The following is a 17,968-nucleotide window of genomic DNA, read 5'->3' on the forward strand; positions in this document are numbered from 1 at the left end:
AAAGTATAGTGACAGAACTATGGCCTGACAGGGACACAAACTTCTGGAACTCAGGTGTGGCCAAGGTGGCGATAGATGACATCACAGGCAGGTCATCCATATTTAGTGGCTCTCTGTGATGAAGACAGACAGTCACAGACTGTGGAAGCAACTCTTTGTCTGGGGCCCTTTATTACTTCAATCAGCCACTGATGGGACGGCCAAATAGGACTCTGATACCAGTTTCTTATCAATCTTAAAACGCTATCCATCCTGGTGCATGCTGGGTCATATTAGCTGGGCTGTTTATGTCCTTGAGAGCTTTGCCTCTTTTGATTATTACCTCAACACTTTTTTTCATCACTGCCTGCTTCTAGCCTGGAAACTGCAGAACCACTTGTAAATAGATGATCATTTTCCAAGGTGATTTGAAGGTCTCCTGGGATGGAAGGGAATTCACTCTCATTTCAAGGTGCCTGCTCCTCACCACACCCTGGATTATATGTGCGGGTGGTCCCGTGTGCACATTCTTCTGTGTTACTTCTCTGCACTGCAGCATACACAACAAACAAAAAGCACAGAAATGGTTTAATATGAGCCATACACAGCATGTGCTGTTCATGCTGCCAACATACAAACTGTATCTCAATCCTCCAACAAACAACCTGTGTGAGTTTCTGCTGGATGAGCAGCATGATCTCTGCTTAATCAGGGACCAGGTTTCTAATCCACTGTGCTGGCCGAGGTGGTTGGGAGCAGTCTGTGAGGAGGAGGAGGCCAGGAGTCTGTGATCTGACCCCCCAGGACCAGCGGGAGTGTAGAGATGGCTACATCATTAATGTGGCTCTGTGTTTTGAGGAATTTCAACCACCTGGTGGAATCAGGTGGACTTCATGTTGTGTAGTGTTAAAATTGCAGCTCTGTGGCTGGTAGTCGCACCATTGCTGACCTGGCTTTATTGATGTTTTTTTCTGTAAATTGCACTGGAGATACAAAAAGAAAAATCATGTTGTGTCGATGAATCTAGTCACCACACTGTAAAAATAAAAAGGCTGAGAAAACTCAAATTTTCAAGGCAACATGCTGCGATAGATTTTTGAGTTTTGTCAACAATTTTTTAAGTTGTCAACTTAACTAAAATTTTCTAGTTACAATATGAGTTCTGCCAACTTGGAGTTCTTAGTTTATCTAAAAAGGATATTTGGGTTGGAGCAACAATTACTTTCTTATTTAAATACCTTGTATTTTCACATTTAACACAGATAAATAATATTGTGGTATAAACAAACAATTCTTCCTTCAACATGACAAAACTCTGCTTTTATAACAACTAAAATATTTTTGTGAGACCAACAATGATATTCTTGGAGCAATAACATGACATGTTTTCACATATATATGTTATTGTGTCAATAATATGCTGTAAAATATGACAACAGCACAGCTTAAACTTTGCCTATACTTTTATTGGCAAAATGACAAGGCATTCAACATGTGTCTGGCCTTTAAATATGTGCCGTCATACAACTCACCAGGCCTCCGCAACTGTTGTTCACTCTTAACTACAAGTTGTTAAAGTCATTGCCACATAAAAGAGTCTGGGGGGAAAAAAACTAAAATTACAGCACCACTTCTTTGATCAGAAATACCTATAAAACTTCAGTGGTTAAGATGACTGGCCTGCTTCAGTAAACTGCAAGCACATACAAACTACACAGTGACAATAATATTTGGTTAGGCCACAACAGAATATAACCATTTGACACATTTTGTGAACTGACAACAGACACCTCCAACATTTTGCTCTTTCTATTTACAGCAATAGCTTTGTTTTCAGCGACCTTATGCGCTGTGAGCATCGAGAACCAAGTTCAAAAAAGATGAACTGGACTGCCTCAAATGTATAGGACATCTCCTTCGGATAATCAATGTTCATAGTGTACAACAGGCCAAAAAGATATGCAAAGGCAGTGCAGATGTCCGGCAAGTCTTGTAGGATGATGGCCCCTTCCAACACAACAGCCACATCAACTCCATTCAGTGCATCGTCATCTTCAAAAACAGTGAGGATGGCAACAGTCACATCACGAACCACCTGTTCCTCTGGATGAGTAGTCTGAGGAAACACAGAACGGAAACATGATTTAGAGTTAATGACAACTAGGAGACAGAATAATTCCACAACTACACAATGAGGCTACATTAAGAAACACTTTGGAGTAAACACAACCATTTCACCCCAAATTATGCAACGTTACTCTAGTAGGAACATGTCTTTTTTATGTGAGTAGAGACTTATAGTAGGTAATACATTGTATACAAGGTTATATTAAAATTGGTAACATTTCATTGTTTCTGTTGCTCTTTGGATAGAGTAAAAAATTGAATTCTGCACTGGCTGAAATGCATTGGCTATGAAATCACACAGTGAATTTTTAATTTTAACTTCATTTGTATGAGTCATGTTTTGACTGTTAAGAATACTTACTGAACATTCCAGGTGTCATCTCGGACAAAGATGGGGAGTCCTCTCAGAGCTGCTGTTTTTCTATGAGCCAGAATGTCTGATGTCTCAACAGAAAAACACAATCAATCCATTAATACAGTGCCATCTTTAATTTAACTAAAATCACTTCAGGTCAGATCATGCTTTAGAACTTAGACATGGGATAAATACATTTCATTCATTCACTGGTAAAATTGTTTAGATTCTGGATTTCTAGATCAAAAATCTAAGAAAATTAGCATAGATAAAGACTAATTTGCAAATGTAAACCTTGTACTTGTACTAAAGGCCTTGTACTTACGCTTTTGAACTTGAGCTTGTGAACTTACAAAACTTGCACTGCATACAATCAACTCCTGAAACACAAGAGACATATAACACAATCAGTTTCGTTGCAGACCTTTTCATTTGCAAAACAACAATTTTGCCAGTATGATATATCTTGAAGCATTAACAAAACCATACATGCTTTTTTTTTGCCTCGTCTGTTTTTTTAATGTATAAGGTTTTCTATCAGACTAAATAACATTATGAATAAAAAGCATAACATACATCCTACTTTCAGTTCAAACATTAGAATAATTCTACCTAAAATGACCTAAAATGTTTTACAGACATTTTCTGGGTTTTATCCAGGAACACAGTGTAAAATAACTACATTTTATAGCTCAGTCTAAGTCAATACAACACATTTAATCTTTTGAACACTTTATTTACTTTTGAACATTTTTCCTTGCTATGCCTTTCAGCAATCGACAACGAGGGCGAGGACGAGGGGAAATGACTCAGGGAGATTTATGTAAAGAGACGGATGTGTTCACGCATCACCCTCGCTGCTTTACTGCGAGTGCGGCCGTTTCCGAGCTTCTTTTGCCGTCATAATTTCTGAGCAATAACAATAATAATTTCTGAACAGCCAGCCGGCAACGACAGAGACTGTGACAGTGATGAGAGGGAAGCTGGCAGGTTTGAACTCGCGCAGTTGTTTCCTGTTTGTTGTACATTGTTGTAATAAGAGTAAAGTCAGCTACTGGTGGATGAAATAGGAATCACTGTGGTGCATCTGATTAAAATGCGGGACAACATATATCCGAAGACGGTCTTTATTTATTAATAAAGTGTGAACATAAAGTTCGAATCACAACAGGTATTCAGCAGCAGCCACTGTTCTGCCCATAGAAACACACACGCTGTTTCTCTGTCACTGCCACCGTCGACGGAGAGAGGCTGCACCGGTTCTCCTCACTGATATCCAGCCGGTTTTTACTGAATCACTACTGATAGAGATGTGAGCGGATGCGGAAAGGTTTCCTGGGTTTTCACTTCTACAGCGCAACGTAACTCTCTGTCTTAAAGCTCAGACGCAAGGGTCTGATCGGAGCGCCACAGGCGAGCATGAAAATTGTACATACACATTTCAAATTGTTATGCAGAATAACGTGGGAGTAACAAACCAATCAGCTGCATCTGTATTATATAAAAAGTAATTTCTTCATAATAAATAAGTTAGACTTAACTCACTGTTTTTCTCCCGTTCCCTTTTTATTTACGTACTGGTATGTTTTAGCTAACATGCGCCTTATAGTACAGTGTGCCTTATGTATGTGTCAAATACAGAAATAGACCCCATAATTGAGACTGCGCCTTATAATGCCATGCCGCGAAAATACGTAATTCTTGCTGTAACTGACCGAAAAAGAACGCGTATTTTGGCACACATTTGTGCCACTCTTCCCTTAAATGTTTCTCTCTGTCCACATTAAAGACACACAACCTCCCACAAACCACCCCACCCCCATAGTCACGAACTATGGCCTCCTTAAACTAATCAACGCATTCATTAATCTGAAATACTAAGCTAGGATGGACAACATCGTGAAACATTATTTCATTGTTAAGGTAGTCACAAAAACATACACTTACGTTTTATGCAGAAAAATGCAGAAAAACTGTTCAAAGGCAGGCAATCCAGTCACTGCTGAAGACAAAATGGCTGAACAGGGCTTCTCTCCCGCTCAGACTGAAAGGCTGGGTGTAATGCGCATGCGCAGATGACGTATGTGAAGTGAGAGAGTTGCATTAGCAAGGTGCTCAAATGCCAACTCTCATGTCTTTGTTGAGCTGACGAGAAAATATGAGTGTAGAGGCAGTTAGAGACAGACATGTTGAGACAACATGTTTTTCATCGTTGCATACAGCAAAGGTTCACTTTTGAGTCACATCAATTTTTAAATTGTATTAAGATCAACAACCGCTAGTTATCGTTTTTACAGTGCATCTTTTCTCTGAACTCCATCATGTCTGTGGTAGCAACAGGGCAAACAGAGATCCCAGCTATGTCCTGTCTCCATCAGCTTCCTCCTGCTGCTCCAGGGGGATCCACAGTTGCTCCATGCTTCACCTACCACCCCTAGATTTCTAAACGTCTTGATCTCTAGGCCTGCTCATGATAAACCTAAATTAAAAGACTTGCCTCCTGCCTCAGCTCCCTCTGCAGAACTATGGCCCTTTACAGCCCCCAAATCACAGCAAGGGCTGCACCAGGCCCCCCATCCCTTCATGTATCACACATGATCAAGACCCTGAGATGCTGCTTCTCCACCATTGAGATAATAACTCTTACTTATTTTCATTAGCAAAGTGTTTACAGTGAAGCTGGGTTGTTGGCCTCTGGGGTTCCTTAGTCTCCTTTCCAAACATCAGGGGTTTATTATGAGAACATTGGTATGAAAAAGTCAAAATATTTGTACTGGCATTAATCTTCAAAGATACTGGTCAACTCTGGATATCCCTTCGGCTTCAAAAGCCAGAGCTAAAGAGACGCAGGATTTCAGATTCTGAAGCACACCCTGGTGCCTTTCAGAGCTCAATTTCAGCAGAAGGCAGCTGAAGGCAAATAAAGTGAGTATTAGGCAAGCTGTGGAAAGCTCATTTTCCTATATCTAGCGTGGATAGACAGCGCTCAGAGGTCAGAATTAACTGCAGAGTCAAGGCTGTTTACTCTCCCCCCCCCCATCCTTTCTTGACATATGCTGAGTGTGTCTGTCAGCTGACTGCTGGCTGTGCCCCGTTTGATATTTTTCCTCCCTGTAAATCTGAGGAACAGACTCCAACGTGGGCCGCACTTGAATCGACCCTCCAGCGTAGGTCACGGCCCTGGAAAACAAATATATGCTTCATGTGTTCAGCTCAAGATGCCTGAAGGGACAACACGCTGGAAAAAATGACCCACATTCACTGGAACACACACTGATACACATTAGCTTTGATACACACACACACACCCAGACAGCATATGTGCTCCATCCCCTACAGCTACAGTGTGAGGAAAGCACTGGATTCCAGATGTTGCATGGCTCAGCACACAGCCTGATAGTTGGGTAAATACACTTGTTTACCTCCAAACCTTTAATCTCTTAATCCAGGTGTTGCGTTAACAAACTTTTTTTTTTTACTTTCTGCAACAGGCTTTACACACTCAGGCCATCACACACAAACCCATCTTGATAATCTTCAAGCTCAGTGCTTGCAGCTGAACCACTCTAGTGGTTCGGTCCAGTCGGTCTCTTTGTGAGGAAATGCACTGCACAGGTGCAAGAAGAGTAGTTTCAGGTGGGCTTTTATTTTGAAATGGTCTTTTCTTGTGTCACATTTCATGGTGTCTGCTTTATTTTGCGCCTTTTTGTGTGTTTAAGTTTTCTGTCTGTCACTTTTCCTGTTTTATTTTGGTAGTCTTGGTGTGTTTGTTTTACTTCCTGTTGTTTTTGCCTCCACTGTGACTGCCTGTCCTGACTGCTTTGGTTTCACCTGAGTCTCATTAGTTCTTGTATATATAAAGTTTATTACTGCATGAGACACCGAGTGTCACTGTAGTTCTCCAGCAGCTCCAGATGTTTACACATCACAGACATGTAGCCTACTTGGCTGGATTTCATACTGTTGTTTTACTTCTGTGCAAAACTGCAGTGCTAACAGGTTGCTGTGCTGTTAGCTGGAAATTCAGCTACTGTGTATATGGACTGCTGTGTGTTGTATTTATGGACTCATGCTTGTGACTGTTTGTGCTCCTGGTGGGAGGTTCTGTTCTGGGCGTGGCTTCCTGGTGGCTGTCTGCTGGCACACCTGGGCTTCATTCATTCATCTCCCCTGCTTATATGCCTTGTCATGGCTCTGGTTTGACGCTGGATTGTCTACTGTCTACTGTCCAGCCTTTGGTTAATTAAGGAAACCTGTAACCTTATCCCAGTCCGTTTATCCCAGACTGTGTCTGGGTCCAGATAAACCTAAACAGTTTGTCCATTTAGTGTTAATTCAGGCATCAACTACTTTTAAACCTGACAGTGAATAATACAGTCTAGATCTATGGTATGAACTAAATGGGTGCATTCTGCTTCATGCTGTGATCTATTAGCAACACTAGCAAATTCTGCAAATCAATATGCACATATCTGATACCTGCACTGGGATTTTTTTTTTTTTTGAATTTGAATTTTGAAATACTTTAATAATCCCATCAGGGAAATTGCTTAAGGCTGCCCAGCAAAGAGCGCCACACACCAGTGAGCGCACTGGAGGCAAAGCGGGTAATGTGCCTTGCCCAAGGACACACAACAATGACTAGGGATCGAACCACCAACCTTCTGGTTATTGGACAACCCTGCTCTACCACTGAGCCACTGCTGCCCTTGGTGTGTTATCATATGTTTAAACTGTAACTATCTACATAGGTCACTCCATGTCACTCCTGTGCTGTATAACATCATTTCATTGTTGCGACATTGTCTGGAAGCAAACTGGGTTAAATTGGCAGTGCAAACATAATATACACATATGCAACCGAACGGCCTCTCTCACAGCAGGAACCATGCATGAGACATGGAAGAGGTACAAGGCATGTGAGGCTCTTCATCGCTCTGCATTCTGTGGCCTTCAGTTCAGACTGTGACTGATGCCTGAATGACAATGCATCAGTTTTCAGTGATTGCTGTGACGGGGTACACATGGTGTGGGTGTTACAGTTTTCCATCAGTAGCGGAGGAGGAGGAGGAGGAGGTCAGGTTATGGATCAAAATCCACAAGGGGCTAGAAAATGTAATCTTCATCTCGAGTGGGTGTCGCACAGGGTGCACCTCTGAAAACTCTGATGGCGGCTCAGCCTCCTCCTCCTCTGACGACTCTGTGAGGAGATGAATGGTGTGAGAGCAAACAGACCTAACTCTACATACAAAGCAGTGCAGCACAGGTCGGGATTAGAATGAGGAGAATGGTAAAAAAAACACAACAGTAAACACATAAACTACTTCTTGTATTGATGCTTTTATGGATATAAATCAATTAAGTGATATGGTCACATTGCTGTTATGGTTGATGCATCACTAAAATGAACGGAAGCAGCCTTGCTTCAAATGTAATGCTAATTAAACAGGCATTAAAAGGCTTTTAACTTGAAGCAGATAAGGGCCATTAAGCTGCAGAAAAATCAATGCATGTGTGATGCATTAAATCAGCTGACGACGGGATTTATTTTACATTTTTACTATAATAATAATAATAATAATAATACCTGTTTTCTTTAATGCAGCCATAGCATGTAATAGACTCACTGTGATGTGACAGTATTAGCACCTGTCAATTTGTTGTCTCCAATCTGCATAAATTATTCTAATCTTCATATTTTGAATAAATGTGCTGTGTGTGATGTCAGCGGTGTCATTATCATCTTCCTCACTGCTGTGCTGATGAAGGCAGCCTGCCTCCCGGGGCTCCCGGGGCTCCTGGGGGTCACCGGTGTGTCTGTCCTCAGGCGGCTGCTCATGCACACAGCGTGTGTGTTTGTGTGAAATCATTGCAACTGCATAAAACATGATGTAATCAATAGGTCCTAATGGTGGCGTATTGATGTATGGATCTCTGCAGTATGGCTGTGGACATCTGTACCCGACAGGAGGCGGCTCTGAAGTGTTTTTCTTCCTCCTTCTCTTCCTTCCGTCCTTTTCCTTCATTTTTATGCACTCCCACTAATCTGCAGGATTAACTTATTCTGCATCTACCTGTATTCTTTGATTATTGCTGAAAGCCTGAGTGCTGAGAAGTGGCTGGGATTATCTCCCAGCAGAGTGTTTGATGTTCCCCTCTTAATGAGGCTGGCAGCAGAAAGCCGCTGCGCTTTAAAACCTCCTCTTTTATGTAGATGTAATGTTGCAGCCAACTTAAAAGCACTTATTATGGAGACATCACATCATCCATTCAGCCGAGTCTGGTCCTGCAGCACTATATGGTTAAACCAGGGTCAAAGGGTGTTTATGCTCAGACTGTGTGAACAGATTAAGGAGCCGCCTCACTTGAGATAAAACATCACAGCAAGTGCTTTGAGTGGGGCTTTATTGACTCATTAGAATATGTTTGTGTCATTGGTACACGCTGAAGGATTCTGAGCATGATTCTATGTCCGTGTCATGATGTGGTTTGTTGGGTTATTTGTGGTTTTGGTTATTTTCCTGGTTTTGTCTGTGTTGTCCTGTTTCTGGCTGTGTGATGTTGCTTTGCTTCTATCCGGTTTCCTGTTTTATTTTGAAAGTCCTGTCTTCCTTGTGTGTGTCCATGTGTTTTACTTCCCTCGTGTTCCCGCCTTTGTGATTGTTTTCCCCGCCCTAATGTGTTCCACCTGTGTCCCCCTCTGTCTGTGCCGGATCGCCTTGTTATCTTTTGATTGTGGTTTGTGGGTTGTTTTCATATTTTGTAAGTTCATTTGGTTTGTTTCTTGTTTCAAAGCAGAGATTTTGGAAAAGCCGTATGCGCGTTTCAATGTGAACTGACAAAAACAGAGTTTGCGGCAGTCTGTTCGTCAGTTGGTGCGACCTTTTCTGTGTAGTACGGCTGCCAGAGCAGCTGTAGTCTAGTAATGGAAGCAATCCAGGTAGCGTTTGCATTTCTGCTGGTGTCAGCACTTTTTACATGTTTGCATTTTAATTACAGCTCCTCTTACTGTGTGGAGGAGCAGAGACATGTCAGGTCTCCAGGTTCAGCAATTTTGGAACAACCTCTGACACAAAGAGCCAACTGCGTCGATGGGGCTTCTGATTGGCTTGCACGGCTTTCTCCTTCTTCCTACACTGCCACCCACAGCCTGGCGTAGTCATGACGGCTCTTGGGAGCGTGTTTATGTGGGTTAAAAATGGAAACTTTTTTGAAAACGATGATGTGTGCACCATGTTATTTTGGAAAACAGAGGGAAGGAAATCGTTTTTCAAAATACCCTGCTATGTGTAAACGGGGTCTGAGTCCTCCTCCAACCACACCTGACAGTCCGATTCTTTCCATTCTCATGAAGGTGTGGCCCAATTCAACTCATGTTAATTAGTTCTTCAGTGTGGTGTCAATATTTTTAGTTGCTTGGCCAGAGCTTCCACTTTTTTTAGATGCTGATGAGACTGTTTAAATCCTCTCTGATCATCATGGCTGCACATATGCTCTAAAATGATATCAGTTGCAGATAAGTAGCAGGTCCAGCTCATCAGAGATCCTGATGGCTTCCTCCACCCTGACAAACCAATCCAAGGCAGCCCAGCTGCTCTGGAAGCACCAATAAGTCACGGTTCAGCGGCTGACCCTCCGAAAGGACCGGTCATGCAAGGCTGAGTGTGTGAACGGGCCAGAAATTAGCCGGCTGGAAGAACACTGTACATGCAAAAAGAGAGATCGCTCGCACGTTTTCTCATCAGGCCACTGACTTTCCGCTTGGTTTGCCCCTTTGCTGTCTTTACACAAACATGTGCTTGATTATGAAATGTTGTTTCATGACTTAGAAAATGAAAAATCGTCCTAGTAGAACCGTATTGATCCGGGGGCAGCACTCTGGGCTTGTTTTTCTTTCCAGAAACTTTTTTAATGTGTTTCTATAAATGCTTTTCTCATCAGATTCTAATGCCAAGTCGAGCACTCATGAAAATCAGCAATTTATTCCACTTTGATTAGTTAAATGGGAATAAATTATGGCAGAAAGATTGCTCTGGTTGATTCATATGTCTGGGTTTAATACAGCGGACCAAAACAGCTAAACGGGCGCCCACTGGAGGGAGGCAGCGGAGTCTGCCATCGTGTCTTATTCTGGAGCTGCGATCAATTCTGTCACGTCTGAGTTGACGGCTGATAAAAGTGTCTGCCAATTTATCACCTTTCACAATGCTGGAAATCAAAACACATGTTGTGAGGGGAAAAAGTGGCTCAGCCCTCTTCATAAAGCCCAGGAGTGACAGGAAATCCATTTCTGTCGTATGCAATTACCAGCATGCTGATTCGGGGAAAACACTCCTGCTTTATATTTCATCAAGGCCATGGAGGAGCTGAGGTGGCGCTCGATACTGGCCTCCAACACACACACACACACTGCACAGATAACTACTGTATGTACAGACCCATGTAGAAGTGCTGTAGGAGGCGAATAATGTGCATGAAATTGAGGAGTTGACAAGTCGATCCTATTCCAGAGAGAAAGAAAAGAAAAAGAAATTAAATAAACGAGAAGACGAGGAACATGAAGAAGGAAAATGTGGAGAGAAAATAACTGAATATCAGACAGAAATGGAATCAAACGGCGAGAAAAGTGAAGAAATTCAAGAAGAATAATAAGAAAAAAACACAAAGATAAGAAAAGGAGACCGGAAATTAAATAAAAGGAGCATAAGAGGGTGAAAGAGATAATACTGAAGGCAGAAAAAATGAGGAGAGAACACAAGACGAGAGAAAAATGATCTTTTTGTGTTTGTGTTTTTCATTATTGATTAGCTCCAGTAACAATTATGCTTCTGTGGTCTCCTGAGAATCATGACATGATGTCTGTAATCACTCCTCCTCAGCTGAGAGTGTAACGTGATGTTTAATCTGCGGGATTGATCACACAATCTCAATTAGAGACTCACAATTACAGCCTCTGATTGTGAGGGCGTGTTTATGTTTTGTGTGTCTCATAATGAGGAGGTTTTGTATTTTTGTTGTAGTTTTTATTCATGCAATTCAATTTCTACGTCATTTTTTATCACTGTTGTAATTTATAGGAGGCCTGAACTGGCGTGGATCTGGTGGTGCTTGGGGTGGAGGAGGGTTGCCGGGTTCGATCAGAAGACAGCTGGAGAAGAGATGGAGACTTTTAAATTTCATGCTAAGCTGTGATTGGTCAGGAGAGGGATGGAAAGTGACCGCTGATTGGTGAGGGAGGTGCTTTCTATTAAGCACCTGACTAAGAGAGCGGAGGAGAGGGGGAGCAGAGGAGTGAGGGATAGAGGGAGAAAGATTAGGAAGCGGCTAGGGATAAATGGTGAATGATGGGAAACAGAGTCTTCCTGATTGAACTTACGCTAAGAGCTACATTTATGACCCTAACCAGGCTGTTTTCATGCCTAAACTGGACTCTAAGCAGGAAAATATGACCGTCTGTGACTGCTGTCTGTCATCTGACTGCACCCTCAGGTTCACTCATATGTATGCAGCCTTTGTCATGGTGTTTACATGTTAGCTTTCTATGCTAAACTACAAGTAAATCATCTGAATGAGATGCATCCAGCAGAATAATGGAGGGGGGGTGGGTGATAAACCTCGCCCACATCCTGTTTAAATCCTGTTTGAGTGGTTTCAGCATCATTAGGCGTGAACACATTGCAGCATGCATCCCTCCATTAAACTTTAATGAAGCTTGTACTGTATATGTTTCAGAAAGCATGGTTGGGGTGGATGCTTTATTACAACCCCACACGACTTCTAATACACTCATTGATACGACATGATTCTTTCATTCTTTCTCTTCTTTGTGCTGAAATCTCTCAGCAAAGCCTTTCATCTGCACCACCTCCTCCACCACCTGTCTCACCTGCTAATATCTTGTCAGGTACCGTTAGAGTCTCGCTGTGTGAGCCACTGACAGTTATTCTGAGGTGAGACATTCTCTCTGCTGTGTCATCTGCTGCTGTTTAGAAATGAGTCCAGGTGGCTGCAGGGATGCGGTCTATCTAACATTATCCACCGCCTCTCAGAGAATGAGGGCGATCATTTAAGTTCTTTGGACTTAAAAAATAGAAGGTGATCTGATTGTTTATTTAATTTTAATTCATAATACTACCTAAAAATATGATGCCATGAAACTACAAAACCAGGCTCACAGGGATGCTGGGAGTCGGTTAAAGGGTGCAGATATAGGAAGAAAAACACCAACGTGTTAAAAGCTTCGTCACATCACATGCCTGCATATTCTGAACTGAATAACTGTACAAGCATTTAACACACTGCTTGGATAATGAATGATATATACATAATTATGCATATATACATTTTTCCCCCTTGCAATTACAGATCCTTACTGGTAGGGGGTGCTGCAGCCCCACCACCACCTTTAATCTCTTAATTAATTAGTCTTTCTTTTGTTGACAACAGATGACATGGAGTCATGTTTATGTACGTTTGTATAGGCATTCAGAAGTCCACCTTCACAGCAATGAAATGAAGCCAGTGCTTCAAACATTGCAGTTCCTCCTGTGGCCTCTAGGTGGCTGGCTCTATTGTAAATTGTCCCTCTTTAGGCTTATATGATGGTTTATTTCTGCTGTAAGTTTAGTAAAAATAAAACAAAATAATGTTTGAACTGAGGCTTAAAATTTGAGGGCGTGACCGCTGACGCACACTGTGAGCTTCCACTGCTTCTCTCTGCGCCGGCACCGAAAGTTTGGTGACAAAACATCTCCTAAATCCTGCAGATGATGTCAGAGACAATCTGCCATAACTTTGTAATTTTCCTAAATAATACTGACACAAGAGAGAAAATGGACCGGAGAGAAATTTTTTAAAAATGCAAAGGTTTTTAATGTGCAGAGACTGTGAGGTGTGTGGAGAACAGCGTTATTAAACGAGGGCACAGGGTGACACACACACACAACATGTCTGTGCAGCAGATGTAGGGAGGATGGAGGGAGAAGTGCTTCTGTCTGTGTTTTATTGTGCCTTCAATTGCTTTAAACTGGAAACTTGTGCCTTCATCAATTATTAACAAAATCCTTCTTTTCCACTTTTGTTAATGTAGAAAAATGAAAACTTTATGAGCATTTCACGCATGAACGGCCAGCTAATAATAAAAAAACTTAAACGCGGGCGTCGTGTTGCCTGCTGTTCTACCTCAGTCTGAGAAGAAACTTCTGAGTTACAAAGTCTCTCTGTGAGGGCACGAGGATTTGTTCAGTGCACACACACACACACACTGTATTTTGTTTATTTTCTTTATGCAGAGCTACTGAACGCTTCAACACATCCTCACACACAGACATTAAATCTACTTGGTTAAGTTTAGGTGTTAAAAATGTGCATTATGGACAAAAGTATGTGGACACCCAGCTAATATGTGTTGTTACCACAAAGTCCATCATCTACTGTATATCAGGGCTCCTAAACCCAGACTGTGGCCTCTTGTCTTGAATACTGTTGCTTCTTCCACCAGGAATGCTCTGGGAACAGACTGGCTCTCCACAGAAGGTGCTTCAGCTGCCGTCTCTGCCTCCATCTTGTCTTCATGGACAGAGGTGTGCCTGGACGTTCTCCTTCTCTGCAGCTGTGTAGCTTGTTGTTGTTGTTTTCCCCCCTCTCTGCTTCTTTCATACTGTTTTCAGTGTTTGTACTCGTTCATCGCTCAATAATGGCCGGAGCATGAAGGCCAGCCTTTGATCTTTGAGGTTATTTTTGGCTCAGAAAACTATTTTGATTTTAAAAAAGAACTGTGTTGATGTGGGTAGTCTACAATCTGTATATATATATATATATATATATATATATATATATATATATATATATATATATATATATATATATATATATATATAATAAAGTATGGACACAGACTATTTGCATCTCAGGTTTGGGCTCCTCATTATCTGCTCTGAAGCTTATAAATGAGTCAATAAATATAATATTGGTGGTGTTGGACCATTTTCATCAACATTTATTGATCAGGGGAAATCAATAATGCAAACAATCAGATATAGGAGGCTGCAAATTGATTACCCCCCACCTTTGGATCTAATAATAGACACTGCTCCACATGGTGTCCATTTACTTTTGGTTAAAACAACATTAGACCCCCATGTTTTTGCAGCACAGACCTGTTTGTGTCTTTCTCTGCTGTGTTTGTCTACCATGGATCTGCAGCCCACAGCTGACATGGCACTCATTCATGGAAACTCTATTTCACATTAAAAAAATATTCATTCTTTCTAGTGTACATTGCATGATGATGTGTGTCAATAGAAGTATTTAATTTCTAGAACGAGCTCTCCAACCTACATTCCATCCATTGCTTTAGTGTGGACATGAACATGGTACATACAGACAGAGATACAACTGTGTGTGACGAGTTGTCGGACCTGATAGAATATTATACATGAAACCCTTATAGAGTTTAATGGATGAGCTGAGCAGAGGGAGAATGAAGCCGAGCATGGGCAACCTGGCAAAACAGATTATGTGATCCTCATTTCATAATGTGCAACACTGAGACACATGTATATGTGAATTTATAGATACATACAGATGCAGAGAGGATGAGTACAGCTGTGAGCTAAAAGCAAGCTGCATTTTACATGGGTGCTGTTCAGGCACATTCTAATCTCTGTGGCAGGAGGCAGATCGGACATGAGAACAGGACAACCACGGTCCTCCAGACAATACCCTCAACCCTCATGCTGTCTTATTTCATAAACGTTTGGGAGAGCAAAGCAGCCCAGGGTCCATCAGGAAAACCTGAAATAGGGTCAATATTTCCAGGTCTGGTGACACAAACCCCAGGTTTAGTACCACCACCTACATCTCCAACTCCTTCCTACGCTGACATTCAAGGCTCTGTCGCTCCCCTTAGATGATGAATTATCAACCAAATGTGGTATTTACTTTGTGTGAATGTCTAAAAATTCACAAGCACTCAAACTGCAAGAAATCAGTTGCTAGGTGTCACTTTTTTGACTTTGTGTCACTTTTGGAAGCTGTAATGGCAAAGTAACACACAGCACTGTACCTGTGGCTACTGTGCATCACATAAAGACCACAGAGGATCTCATCCATACCCTGCAGTGCAAACTTCACATCCCAGCAATGGGCCCTGGAGCTGGATTTAAATGACAAAACACTTTCCTATTGGGTCCAATAGTAAAAGCCAGCTTGGTTTTTCTCAAAGTCAGGGAAGGTTGTTTCAGTCCTGCAGGAGGATCCGAGGATGCCTGTATGTATCTTTGGTGCTGCTTTGTGTACACACAGCACACACTTTGTCATGATCCCTTGTTCAGTTGGTTTTGTTTTCATTTAAGTCCTTGGGTTTCTTGGTTATTTTACTGTCATGGTGTTTTTCCTGGTTTGCTTTGCCCTGTGTTGGTTGTTTCTGTTTTACTTCCTCCTGTGTTCCCTCCATTTGTGATTGCCTGGCTCGCCCTGATTGTGTTCACCTGCGTCTTGTTGCCCCTTGTGTATTTAAGTCTTGTGACCCTCCCTTTGTCCTTGTCACTCCGTGCTGGGTCCTGTCCTGTCCTGTCTCCCCTACCTGTGTGTGCTATGTTGCTTTCCTGGTTTTCCTGAGTTGTGGAGTGTGTTTCTCTTTGGACCTTTTGGATTTTTTGTGGTTGGACTTTTGGCGTTTACTCATTAAAAGCTCTACGTTAGTTTGATACCTTTTGCCTTGTGTCTTTGTTTGGGTCCTTCCTGAACTCTCACCAAACAAATACAGCACAAAACAACAAAGTTGGGACACATATCTGGACTGTTCACTTGGAAGGAGTCTCACTGTGACCTCTGAAGGGTCTAAATCAGAATAAGAACCAGCAGAGGTTTATAGAACTAGGAGGTCATGTTGGATGGATGGGTCAACAAAACAGTTGTACAGACAGACATTTTATCCTCTCTGTGTTTTATTAAGGGAAGATAATGTTCTACATTCGCTCCCTTTAACAGAAAAGAGAGAATTTTCTTGTTTTTGTTTTATTTATTTTTTCTGAAGCCCATGGCAGCCTGTGTTTTGCTCTTTGCTAACATATTTTCCTCCCACTCTCTGGTTACTCAGCATTCCTTGTGTCTGTTATGCAATTAAGAAGCCTCTGAGATCAATTAGTGGAGAAGATTCTGAAAGTGAAAAAAGATGAGCACAAATATCAATATTTACCTAATTAATCATTGCAAAAGCGTCGGGTGTCTCCCATCAGACTTTTTACAAACTTTCTCACCTCTAGAAATTGTTGTCTGAGTGTAAGTCGACCGTCACACAGAGCACTTCCTCCTGTTTTGAATGCCACTTGCAAATGCTTCGCAGGGTGACTTGAAAAAATCCATTTCCCACTTCTCGTCCCTTTGCAGTCCATTTGTCTTGCCAGGATTCCTGTGTTTTGTGTATCGATTTGCTGCTGCCTTGCTGTCATGCCCCGGACCAGAGGAGACCTTGAGAGGAGGAGGGACAGCTGGTAATGGAGTCGTCTCCCCCTCGTTATCCCCCAGCCGTTCGTGCAGGACAGGAGGCAGCCGCAACTTCTGCCTGACCTTCACCTGCTTCTTCAAAAACAACGAGGGATGACAGGCAGTCCGGCCGGCCCACAGTGCACACCATGGAAATGTGTTGTAGAAGATACAGTATGAAACTCCGAGGTAACATTTTATGTTGGTCTAGGTTTCTGGTACCCAGCTGGGTTCAAACCTATATAGTGAATATGTTATTAAGAGCATGTCTTGTTGCCATGGTAGCTAAGAATAATGTCATCCAGCTAAAGACCCTGGACATCACCAAAGAGTGATCAACATGTGTAGCATGGGTAGCGTGGCCGAGCGGTCTAAGGCGCTGGATTAAGGCTCCAGTCTCTTCGGGGGTGTGGGTTTGAATCCCACCGCTGCCAAATACTTATTTATTATTAAAAAAAAACGGGCAGCAGTGGCGCAGTGGTATATAGCAGGGTTGTCCCATAACCGGAAGGTTGGTGGTTCGATCCCAACTCCTCCCTAGTCACCGTTGTGTATCCTTGGGCAAGACACTTTACCTGCATAGCCTCCAGTGTACTCACTGGTGTATGGCGCTCTTTGCTGGGCTGCCTTAAGCAGTTTCCCCATTGTGGGACTAATAAAGGTTTCAATTATTATTATCAAGTTCAAAGCCTTGACTGGTGCAGAAATATGATGCATTAGCATTTAGCAGAAGATATTTTTTCCAGCATTTGACGTCTGTCTTCAGGGCGAAGCTGTTGTCTTTTTCGTGCTATGTAATAAAAATAATGCATTTTTAATTTCTAACTTTACCAACCTTGTTTGTGTCTGCTGGTATGCAGGCTGAAAGTAGCTATTTTACAATAGTGCAGCCATTATTGTGGTACTAAAACACTTCACACAACAGACCAGCATGGCTGTTACAGACCCATGTGGTTTTCAGACAATTCCCCATCTAATACATTGTATGAATATGCCTTCATGCACATTTTGTTCTTGCCG

General features: G+C 42.1%; 1 long non-coding RNA gene and 1 other non-coding gene across 3 annotated transcripts; one reads left to right on the forward strand and one right to left on the reverse strand.

The window, feature by feature from the left end:
- Window positions 1–1,424: 1,424 nt before the first annotated feature.
- LOC114448901 (uncharacterized) lies at window positions 1,425–4,682 on the reverse strand. 2 transcript variants are annotated; one of them, XR_003671927.1, is made up of 4 exons: window positions 4,409–4,682; window positions 2,787–2,841; window positions 2,468–2,543; window positions 1,425–2,095 (listed from the first exon to the last, which is right to left on the reverse strand). It is a non-coding gene; the product is annotated as an uncharacterized LOC114448901 (long non-coding RNA). The 2 variants fall into 2 exon arrangements; XR_003671926.1 differs by having other exon boundaries at window positions 2,468–2,550.
- A 12,618-nt stretch (window positions 4,683–17,300) lies between these two features.
- Window positions 17,301–17,382, forward strand: trnal-aag (transfer RNA leucine (anticodon AAG)). Its single transcript has one exon. It is a non-coding gene; the product is annotated as a tRNA-Leu (tRNA).
- The last annotated feature ends 586 nt before the right edge of the window (window positions 17,383–17,968 follow it).

This window comes from Parambassis ranga, chromosome 16 (assembly GCF_900634625.1).
Source record: "Parambassis ranga chromosome 16, fParRan2.1, whole genome shotgun sequence".
NCBI classification, from domain to species: domain Eukaryota; kingdom Metazoa; phylum Chordata; class Actinopteri; family Ambassidae; genus Parambassis; species Parambassis ranga.